The sequence below is a fragment of the Bufo bufo genome, chromosome 5, assembly GCF_905171765.1.
Source record: "Bufo bufo chromosome 5, aBufBuf1.1, whole genome shotgun sequence".
Lineage (NCBI taxonomy): Eukaryota > Metazoa > Chordata > Amphibia > Anura > Bufonidae > Bufo > Bufo bufo.
In genome coordinates, this window is record NC_053393.1 from 98,660,591 (window position 1) to 98,673,060 (window position 12,470).

The following is a 12,470-nucleotide window of genomic DNA, read 5'->3' on the forward strand; positions in this document are numbered from 1 at the left end:
ATGTCTGGTAGACCACCTTGTCAGGACTGTCATCTGACTAGGTAATGAGGGTTAATGCACACTTATGCCACCAGGTCGCGCGCTGCCTGTGTATTCAATATGCACTGTGCAATTCATTTCCCTAATAATACTAGGTCTCAGTGATTAGCTGTCATAAAACTTAGAGCTTCACGCTGCCCCCCGACATGTTTCGCCGTAACACGGCGTCTCTCATTGTGCTCTAATGCAATAATGATATCCCATTTTGTGCCCAGTGCAAAAATAACGTCCTCCTTTGTGCCCACATGCAGTAATGATACCCCCATTGTGTCCCCATGCAATATTGTTGTATTCGTTGTCCCCCCATCCATACCATAATAATGTAACCCATGAGTCCCCATACAATAAAATGCCCACTTTGTGTCCCATACAATAATAATGTCTCTCTGTGCCCAATGCCATAATAATGTTCCCCTACATGTCTCCATGCAATAATGATGCTCCCCTTTGTGTCCCCCTACAAGGCTAATATCCTAGTTCATGCCCCTCTTGCACCCCCTCATGCCTCCTCACCGATTCATGTTCCCACAACGACCGCTGGACTTGGTGCTCTTCCTCTGTCTTTGTGTCCATGGCCTGGAGCAAGGATTGCAATGCAGTGATGTCACTGTGCTGCCTAATGTCCTCTGTGTGCCCCCGGCCTTTGGTAGGTGACAGGCCTAAAGCAGCCTGTCACTTACCAGAGTAAATGGCTGGGCATAGAGCTAATGGCAATCATTTTCAAATAGATCCATATCCTGAGGATGCAGATATACTTGACACTGGTGCTTGCCTGGGGATCTGGGTGAGCCCCCTTCCCCTTTGGGCCCATGCGTGGTCTCATGCAGGGCAATCATGATTGTTATACCACTGATGACGTGCCTGTCGCTGACAGAATTCAGCAATGAGACAAGTGCCAGAGAGGACTGAAGCCATGGTGCTGGGAGCCAAAGTGGATTAAAGGGGTTATCCAGGAATTGATAATCCTCAGGATAGGCAATCATCAATCGGCAGGGCTGAGCACAGCAGGTTCGCGGCACCTTACAAAGAACAGTTCCGTACTTGTATAGATGCTGTGCTTGATATTGCAGTTCAGCCCCATTGACTTGATAGAATGTCCGGCCTCTTCTAACAGCTGATCTGCGGGGGTCCCGGGTGTCGGACACCCACCGATCTAATATTAATGACCTATCCAGAGGATACGGTAGGTCATCAATATAAATTACCGGATAACCCCTTTAAACAGTTGAGAATAGCTTATTTTATTATATAAGTAGAATGAACTCGGACAGTCTATTTATTGTCACAGCGCCTCGAGGCCCAGTGTAGCTCCAGTATACTCACTCATGTCACTATCAGAGCTCATGTCGCCAACTCCCTGTACAAGAACTTCACGTGACAGATAAAGTATCATCAAATGTTTTGTGCGGGTCATGACTTGAACTATTACAGATACCATCTATGAGAAGAACCAGTGCAAGTTTTCTTGTTTGTGCTGCTTTTTTAGTCTATGGTAAATTCTGAACAAGATGTTTCATTATATCAGGAGAGGTTTTCTGAAACATTGTCACTTGTTCCTTCTAAAAACAACAATGGAGAATCTAAAAGGGGCATTGTCATCATAAGAGGTGATGGTTAGTGATGAGCGGCAGGGGGAATATTCAAATTCGCTATATTTCTTGAATATTTGGGCGAATGTTTGTCAGAAGTTTGCGAATTAGCGAATTCCCCATCATTTTCTTGATTGCGAAAATTGGCAATGTAATATGCGCAATACAGGCGTGGGTCACTTTTGCTAAATTTTTCAAGCTGCTAGAAGTTTCCTGAGACTGGAGATAATGGCTGGCATAGCAGAACATTACAATAGCTTTATATGCAGATAGAGGGCTCCAATATATTCGCGATTGCGCAAATCGGCAATTAATGATGCGCATATTTTGGTGCAATACGTTCAACTTCACATTTTAGCAGGTCTGACTACATACGATATGACTGATTGGTGCACTAAGTATTGTTGTAAACTTATGACATCACAGCACTATGTCTGTATCATGTATGTATGGACAGCAGAGAAACAGTAATTCCTATCACACTACCTAACACCTTGCACTGGAACCTATCAGCTACACTATATCAGGATATAACCTACACTGACCATCTCCCACTAACTATCTGTATTATATATATAAGCTAACTAACTATCTATCTAATGTAATTAAACAGTAAAGCACAGAGCACAGCAATGACACTGCTCTCTCTCTCAGAACTCCATAAAACTGTAGAAAATGGCTGCTGGGGAGGTTCTTATATAGTAAGGGGCAGGCAACGTTCCTATTGGTTGCTAGGGATGTTGCTAAGCTCAGACAAAGACATTTCAGCCTTCTCATTGGCCCACAAGCAAGAAGCAGAGAGGGATCATGGGTTCAGATTTAAAAAAATATTGAATATTCGCAAATACGAATATATAGCACTATATTTAAAATCTTTGCAAATTCTCGAAGTGGCGATATTCGCAATTAAAATTCGCAATTTGAATATTCGCGCCCAGCACTAGTGATAGTATATTGTTAGGATATGCCATCAATGCATGACTAGTAGGCATCTGAGGTCTAGGACCTGCTGATCACCTGCATGGTAAGAAGACCCTAAGGGCTACTTCTGTGCACAGCGGCATTCCTGGCCATCTGAGGTAGATGGACAGGAGTACAGTAGGGCAGGGTAAATCCGTGCAGAAGAAACTGCAAGGAACTTTAGGTATAGAGAGCGATTGAGAGATGGATAGATAGATATGAGAGATATAGATAATATATAGATATGGAATAGATAGATAGATAGTTAGATATGCAGCAAATCCCGGAGGAGCCAGTGCAGAGGATGGGAGTGGTAGTGGCCCTGATGAAGTGTTGTGTCACAGTGTACTCCTTCAGGCCGTTGCTCCCTGGGGATAGGTGCAGTGGAAATATAGCATTGAAGAATGAGGCCAGAATTAAATGTATAAAAGTCTATTTTACTAAGCGCAACATAGAACCTCAAAAATGTTCATTAGCTGCTGATTTCAAGTGTGATTCTCTGGCACCAGTAAGAATATTGGAGGCAGGTTGGATGTCTGCAGTTTAGCACTAGTATTGTACTGGCCTAGTAGTATTTTTGCTGATGGGTGTCTTAGCAATAGTCCCTCACCTCACAGCAGTGTTTTTAATGCTGGATATAGCTGTCCACTCTGCTGTCATTTCAAGGATTTATTTGATACTGTATCTCTTAGATCTATATGGAGAATCTTATTTCGGAGCAGGCCCTCTACGGGGTGCTTAGAGCTCTGCGGTGTGCTTCCTCTCCACACTAAGTATTCACAGGAACTCCTCCGGGCAGGAAGCAGGACTAGCTCACTCCCGGCAAGATAGGAGGAACAGGGTGGTTAGCCCTGTTCCTTGCCAACCATAGGCATCCATTCCTTACTGGAACAAATGGCCAGATAACGCATATAAAGTACAAAACAATATAAAACAATAACTATATACAATATTGTAGTACTCCCAAGTCTGGGGTACTACACATAGGCAGATGGTAAAATATTACGGTAAATAAATATAGGTAGAAAATTCTGATTTCACAATAGGTTCTTCAAATTGACAAACTCTGCTCTGCTTCATCCATATATGACTTATCAAGAACCTAATTGTGTCAATATCTCCTGCTAGTAACCAAGGTATTGCTATTTCCCACATTCATGTAGAATATAAGAAATGCACGGCAAATAATTCCACTCATCCGTATAATGCATATTTTAGGAATACAACCAAAACAAAAAATAAAGGACCATTAAAATACACTAATTTATTACGTTCATTTAAAATAGACCCAATGAGACTTACTACGCATATACGCAGCACTATACCGTAGGTAAGTATATGTTAGATAATGATAATAAAAAAAAATGCAAAATACAAGAAAAAGAAAGTCAAGGCCGGAGGTCAATAATATATTTTTTTGCTTTATGTATAGGCTTGTATCATGAGGTATCTGTTTTTGTTTACTGCGTTTTGTCAGTACCTTACTCATATGGACCCCCTGATGAACCCTTGATGGGGGAAACGCGTTGGAGTAAGAAGACGTAAGGTTGTTGATTAGGGCCTTAATAGGGTCAATCAGGAGAGGAAGGAGGACGGAGAAACTCCACCATCAGGGGTTGTCTCCGGGCTGAGGGTGAGCATAGGGTGTTTTCAGGGACATCTCCCTACCAAATTGTCTCCCCTCATCCCCTTATTGACCTCAGGCCTGGACTTTCTTTTTCTTGTATTTTGCTTAATTTTTTATTTATTTTTTCCATTATCTAACATATACTTACCTACGGTCTAGTGCTGCGTATATGCGTAGTAAGTCTCTTTAAGTCTATTTTAAATGAATGCAATAAATCTGTGTATTTTAAGGGTCCTTTATTTTTTGTTATGGTTATATTTAGATTTTTGGGACTTGGCATTAACCAATTATCTATATCGGTTTATATCTATGAGATATTTTAGGAATATGATGATCCGGTGTACACTCAATATGCAACCAAAGCAAATATTAGAATGCATCTAATGCTGTCATTCAGCAGCAGTATACAAAAATATATCACAAAGCATGAGTCTATTAAAAAAGCATATGATACTGTATTAAGCTTCAGCATGTAATGAAATATGAGCACTCAGCCTGTGATTCATGTTACGATCCATGAGCCTGACCTATATACAGACAATAAAGTGCAAGCCGGTCGGTAACAGCAAATACTTCACTACAACCGATAGCAAAATCTACTCACTTTTCGGTTTCTTGCTTACAGAATCCTCGTGGAGGAGGCCTTAAGGGTGATATTTACATCTCAAGCCTGGCACCCTGCGACATCCATTGCTGCCGGTCTATTTATGGTTTGCTATGTCATCACTTGCTAAAGACTGTGACAGCTGTCCCCATAAGTGGTGTTTTAACCAATGACATAGTCCACACAGCCAGATAATTCAGTTCTCCACTTTCTAGATCCAACACAAACACACTCAGATTTCTCCACATTGTCGTATATGCACCATGTGGCGCCACTGCCTGTGCACGCCACATATGGCATCTATTCTTATGGCATTGCAATGCTTTAGCATTTCCAGGTATTGTGCCTGGTCCCTGTTTTTCAAGTTTCTCATTATCTTCAGAGACAGGAAATGCATACTTACCAAAAGTGCAATTGGTAAAATTGGGACATATAAGCCCCACCCCCAGGACCACCTACAACCTTCCAGGAAACACCCAGTTGTGGGCAGAGTTTGCATCAGCCCCCCCCCCATTTCCAGCCCGAGACAATGGGAAATCAAGGACAGTCTCAACAAATTCGGGACAGTTGGCAACTATGGAAATGTAGCTATGTACAAGCTATTTCTGTACAGATTAGTGCACAGGTTATAGCAGCCCACCTCCACAAACAAACAGTATATGTCTGTGGACATGGGTCTTAGTACAATGCCGCCATTTGACATTCTATAAAGATAGAAATCAAGGTCAGCACATCCCAGTGCGCTGGTGCACGTCGCCATGGCTGAAAGCACAAAAGCAAAAACAAACACAATGCAACAGCGCTCTGCAAACACAAATAATCAAGTAAATACAATCATGTTATACTCACTATAGAAACTGTACTAATGAAAATGATGTGTTATAAATATGATATTCTTGGCAAATACGAAATCATTTGTGCCTGTCCTCCAACGACAAGGTCATCTCTTTAGGACAGGAACCTACACTAAATACTACCTCCACTGATGCCATACTGGCCTCCATTAGATTCAGGGAATGCAGGTTCCACATTGCATATATGAAAATTGAAATTAGGGTCTAAATGTGACAGTTATCCTTTAACGCTGAAAACCTAGAAGCGAGCACCTGGAATGGCTCCCCCACATGGCAATTGGTGCATGCTGTTCATTCGTGCTGATGCTCTGAAATAAAAACATTCTATCATAGCTGTAGTTCCTATGGAGGCCTCCAGATGGCAATAATCCATAGGATAGCAAATGGAGCTTACAATGTACAGTAGAGGTAATGCACATCAATGCAAGCTAAAAACAATCTAAAGATCAAATATTATGGACCCCCTGGGGGGCTAAAAAAGTTTATAAAAATTGAAAAAAAAACTTTACAAATATTACAATTCAAATCACCCCCTATTCCTTAGAATTAAAAAAATTAATAAAAAGTAAAAAATAAACATCATATGCATCTCCATGTCCTAAAATGTCCGTACTATCAAAATATAAAAATATTTATCCCATACGGTGAATAAATTTTTTTAAAATAAAAAGCGACAAAAAAGTTATTTATGTGCCAAAATGGTATCAATAAAAAATATAGATTGCCCTGCAAAAAAATAAGCCCCTTACACGGCTCTGTATACTGTACATAGCTATAAAAAAATTATGAGGGTCAGAAAAATGGCAATGAGAAGAATACATTTTTTTTATTCAAAGTTTTGTTCCAGTAGTAACAGACTATAAAAATATATAAAATATATAAATAAGTGATAATGCTGTAATCATACTGACTCAGAGAATGTAGGGAACAGGTTGGTTTTACCGCATAGGGGGCTTTAAAAACAAAACCCATATAACTGTGGAGGAATTGTGTTTTTTTCCCAATTCCACCTCATTTTGAATTTTTTCCACCTTCTCCCTATATTGTATGCAACAATACAATAAAGTATAACTTGCACCTCAAAAAAAGAAGCTCTCATATGGCTTTGTAAACAGAAAAATAAAAAAGTTATAGCTCCAGGATGGCAGGGACTGAAAAATGAAATTGCAATGGGCGCCTCCCCCTAGGGCCCTCTATGTCGCGTGTCCCAGGTATAGGAATGCTGAGTGGTATAGTGTGGCCTAAAATGTCTTTTTATGTGTGTCACGGTGCTCCTACCTGGATACCGCTGGGCCCCAGACTTTGGCTCCGAAGCAATAAATAGGGGGAATAATTGAGGGATTTGAAGGAGTCCAGACATTGTATGTAGTTGAACAGCAGCTTTACTTTGGTAAACGTTTCTCCATAAACAGTTTACAGGCTTTGTCTTGGTTCCAGCAGGCTTTAGCATTAAAACTGTCAGGCAAACTAGACTATGCTACATCTGTTTCTCTCTGGCTCTGCTGTACTGACAGGCTGACTGTATGACTTTGCTTCTTCTGTATGCTGCACTTCTCTTTTTATGGTCTGTCTTTAGATTAGGCCAGGGAACTTTCCTCCTGGCTCCTGAGGCTCTAAGCTTTGGCCTCCATGGCCAGCAGAGCTTAAGGTGCTCTGGCTGGCGTGGGCACGTCCAGCAGAGACGTGCCCCCTGCACACCTGTCCCCTAGCAGGGGGTAAGCTAGACTAACTAGAATTGGTCCCCACTCTTCCTGCAGGAAGTAGGACTTGCCCACTTCTTTCCAGAGGGGGGGTTAGACTGGAATGGAAGGTTCCATTCTTTCTAAGTTAGCTCTGCCATATTTTCTGCCACCTGCTGGTGAACCAGGCACATTATATGTGAACATAACAGTTGAAAACAATATTATAGATGCACATTGTGGAGGACCTGGAATAAATGCATAAGATGACATGATGTTAGACCAATAAAGACAGTAGCAGGGTGCAGAAGTGGTAACACCACTCTGGGGTGTTACAAAATCACAAAAATGAAAAATCTGAAGGGGTTAATTTAATGTTATTAAGAAGAATAGTTATCTGGTACATACAGAAACAGCTGCTGTTTGGTGCCAAGCGAGAATGAATATGAGAAGGGGACAGGGTTATCAGCTGTTGTGATACAAAAAGAAATCTCACAGAGACCTAGGAACAGTAACATACCCTGTAAGTGTTTAAGAGGGCACACAATGGCAAACAGAAGATGTGGGAGAACATCTGTCATGTGATACTACTCATTATAAATTGCGTCCAGATGGATAGTGTTGAGGTGTAAATTTTATTTCCATTGACTCATCTAATAATTTAAAATAGTTTATGTTTTTTTATGTAAGTTTTCAAAAGCAGACCTTTCAGCTAGAAATGTCTGCTTGGTTGAGTAAGCAGAGCTGAACTATGGGCCCATCAGAAGAACCAATTCTAAGCGATCGTATCAGGTTTAATAAGATGCTATGGGCTTGGGTGTATAGTGTTTTGGGTCAGTCTGCCCAACCCTCCATCTAGAATCAGACGCTAATAATCAGATCACATTATACAATAACAAATCTCCTTACTCCTTACTAATATACAATCGGTGATGTCACTCACATTGACTGATGGAGCACCAGTGGCTTCGCTGGCAGGATCTGGACGACCTCTTCTAAGTGTTTTGCCTAATGGCTCTCTTCAAAATGGACAAGGGAGGTTGTGACAAGCAAAGTGTATCTGATGTACAGTTTTCTTTAAAGTACATTTATACTGCTATTTTTAATAAAAAATCTAAAAAGTGGACTTGTCATCGTCTTCATACTGTCCACATTGATTGCTCTTTACAGTGCATGCTGGAGAAGAGTCATGGGCTGCCTAAGAGGAGTCACAGTTATTAATGAGCTCCTGATCTCTGTGTCCAACTGCTGATGATTGACATTTTTCTCATTAATTTTCTCCCCAGGAAAAACTGTCAGGAGTGCCAACTCATGAATAAACATTATTCTTCTCCAGCATGGACCGCAATTATCAGGTGTTGACTAGCCATAGACCCTACAGGGAAATTTCCCAGTGGGTCGTTGCCCAGGAGGCCACCCAAGCCTTCCTCTCTGCCACTGGCCGGGTACATAATGAGCTCTCAGTGGTAATTAACTCTGTGAGAATCAGGTACTCATGTACCTGGCCAGTGACCACACATGACCTCCTGAATTCAACTCCTACGGCCCACATTTTACCTCCTAAGCACCCTGCTCCATATACATTATCCCCCTGCTCCATTAATCAGAGACAACTAGAGAAGAAGGATGGAAAATGGCAGCTACTGATGGCCACCACAGAGGGATAGCCTTTGGGGGCAAAGCTTTTTTCCAGGGCCCAGTCTGCCCCTGGGATTATTATAAAATAAATTCTTAAAAATCATCTAATAATTAGCTCTTGAGTGACAGACCTTTGAAGTTATTGAAACAAATACAAATGCACACTCTCTCTCTGTTGGAAGAAAACCTGCCACGGACTCCTGGAGTGAGAACCTCAAAGTGAAGAAAAAATGTCCAGCAATGGAAATCTTCTAAAACTCGAATTTATTAGTATCCATTAAAATTACAGCTCTATGAAAGACACCATTAAATGGTCAACACCTTTCGAACCGACGGGTTCTTAATCATGACCTGTACAAGTTAAGATACAGTTAAGATACTGGACATTTTTCTCTTCACATTGAAGTCAGTGGCAGCATAAGGCATGATGACTAGTGGATGTCTAAACAATGCATAAATAGGACATATGGGTCATTTATCAAACTAGTATAAAGTAGAACTGGCTTTGTTGCCCTTAGCAACCAATCAGATTCCATCTTTCATTTTTCACAGCTCCTATGGAAAATGAAAGATGGAATCTGATTGGTTGCTATGTGCAACTAAGCCGGTTCTACTTTACACCAGTTTTTTTATAAATAACTCCAATATTCAGGTAAATCGTTATTTTGCCACTCCTCATGAGCCTTATTTGCCACGCCTTTCTGTTAATTTCATCTCCACGGTGGAACGGTCTTATTGCGAGGGACATGTATTATACAATGATATATGTGCAGGACAAGGATAGCAAAAATGTTTGCCCTGAGCAATGTGCATAGCAGAAAACTGCTGCACTATACATGGCACGACTGATCTCTTGTTGAAGAAAAAAGGCAGCATGGCACCCCTTTAATGCTTCGTGCCGTCACCGTTTAGTATTGTTTCATTTGTGACAGAATTTTCTGTCTTTGCAAATAATTTTTTTTCCAATAACCATTGTAAGTATGTGATGTTGTGATGTGCCCACTTGAACATATTGCCTAATGTTTGCCAGCGGATGAGCCAGACATTGGTGTTTGGGTTGAAGAAATTACACATATTTTTCCAACCGTATGTAACAAACCATATCCAGACAGTCAAACAGCAAATGTTTTCCGAATTCACAAAGCAAACAATACAAATAATGACTAACTGCTAAACACAAGCGAGATGAATATTCATAGCATAGAGAGCATGCCCCCTAAAGTACAAGATTATTATTATTATTATTATTAGGGTACTACTTGGAACCGAACCCGAGTTCGGGAAATGGTTTATTACAGTAGAAATTGATTTATGAAGTTATTAGCCGAAGTCTCGTTAGACTTCGCAAAGTAATAACTTCGGCTCACAGAAGCCAATACAGTCTAATACTGTACGGAGCGTCCACTCATACAGTATTCAAATGAAGTATTATGCGAATCGACTTCGGATATTTCATCCGAAGTCGATTCGCTCATCCCTAATTATTATTATGATTTATTATTAAAGCGCCATTCATTCCATAGCACTGTACATATGATAAGGGGTATACATACATAACACAGACAATTGCACTAAGCATGAACAAGACGAGTTACAAACTGGTACAAAAGAAGAGAGGGCCCTGCCCGGGAGGGCTTACAATCTACATGGTATGGATGGGCAGGGCTGATTTTAGACAAAATGTGGCCTTGGGCAAAATCAAAAGTAGGGCCCCAAATCTTGTAATAATGTACTAACAACACCATTACATTCTGTCGATTCCGACTCTCCCTCACAGATTTACACCCCATGAAGCTCCTCACACAGATCTGCACCCTCATAACCCCAGAATACGTCACATGCCCCCTCTGTAGCTGGCCAGCTAATACCTGTCCTAGGTTGCTAATATAGCTTGCGTGTTTATACAGCTAGACCTGCCAATAACCTAAATACAGTTCCTATGTTTGTGTGTTAAGACAAAAGCAGAGTTATTTACAGTGACTTCATGTTTGGATGTCATATAACTGTTATATTTTGTGTTCACAGAAGCAGAAAAGATAGTATGCCTTTAAGATTAATTATATAATGTGAGGTAAGCTCACACACAGCAGGAGTTTTGACCAATCACAGCCAGCCTCACACACAGTCTGTGTGGGAAATCCCCCTAGCAGGAGCTGCTAGAATCATTACACCAGAGTAGAGGAGCTGAACAGACATTTACTCCACTAAGAGCTGTGTTTTATGGAAGCAGAAAGGCCAAAATAGGTATTTAGAACAGTTATATAATGTTCCTATTGTTAATGTAGTGATTATAACTGTATACTTAACCAGTTATGTGTTTACTTACAGTTCCACCAATTGCAAATTCAAATTCCATATTGCAATCCAAATTGCATACATCCATACCAGATTATACTCAACCAATCTGTAAATAATTACTGCTGACTGCATACTGCAAATTGCGACCAAATTCAGCAAGTAGAACTATTAGTTAGACCTCAGATATACCTCTCAGAGATATCATAAAGTGCTTAAATAACTTAAAGTGAGAGTACAGATACTGAAGAGAGAAATATATCCACCATTGTATGTTGAATTACAAGATTGAACAGTTGAACCACCATCTTATGCATACCGCCATTTTATGAATCTTTATGCAACACGTGTTTTGTACATGGACTATCTGCTGCAGAGGCGGCAGTGTTATAGGAAAAAAAGTTAAAGTTAATAAAGAAGTTATTTCAAGCATTTGGTGTGCTCTTTAAACCTACTGTTTCCATAGAACAGTGCTAGAGGAATTACAGAGTAACAGACAGTCTGGTTAGACTAAAAGTCAAAGATATAAGAATTCTTCTAATGCCACAGCGCAAAAGACATTTCATAATGTTGCGCCTGCCACAGTGGAATTATTACCCTCAGAGGGTGAAGTGGTAGCGCTCCTCAACTTGCACAGTAAAGAGCGCATTAGAGCAGCAGAGCGCAAGCATATGCTGCCGCGCAGCAACTGTTCCCTGAGCGAGCAATCAAAGACACCTCAGCGGAGCTACCTTAGAGGCCATAGAACGTGTGCATTAGTCAAACTGCAGCCGACTCTTTAAGTGGCAGAACGGCAAAGGCAAAATAGTCAGAGAAAGAGCGCCAACCCTCCTGCGATCCCTAGAGAAAGAAAGAGACGTATGGTGGGAGGCCAAAGTCCAGAGCTAAAGTGCCCACACCGCAGACCACGTACTGCAGCCAGCTAGTTTCCCACCACTAGACCCAAAGCCTGCAGCAGCGTATCCAAGCCAGCACATCGCAAGTCTGCACAGAGCATCGCAAGTCTGCACAGAGCATCGCAAGTCTGCACAGAGCATCGCAAGTCAGTGCAGAGCATCACACCATCAAGAAAAGACACGTCTCCTTTAAGACAAACATTTGTTCCTGCTCTTTAGAAGGTCAGAGCTTTCCTTATTATTTATCATTGCACATAGGTTTTGGTATAAAGTGACATTTTCATTTCAT

At 41.0% G+C, this 12,470-nt stretch overlaps 1 protein-coding gene across 2 annotated transcripts in view; it reads right to left on the reverse strand.

Annotated features, from left to right (window-relative positions):
• The window catches only part of PKIA (cAMP-dependent protein kinase inhibitor alpha), a 99,731-nt gene that overhangs the window by 51,574 nt on the left and 35,687 nt on the right, over positions 1 to 12,470 (reverse strand). Inside the window, exon 1 of one of the 2 annotated variants that reach the window (XM_040433414.1) lies at positions 4,820 to 4,929. The exons of the other annotated variant lie outside the window; for it this stretch is intronic. The gene's annotated coding sequence lies outside the window, so the exon portion shown is untranslated. Of the gene's footprint in view, positions 1 to 4,819; positions 4,930 to 12,470 lie in introns of those variants that run through there. 2 annotated transcript variants of the gene reach the window in all.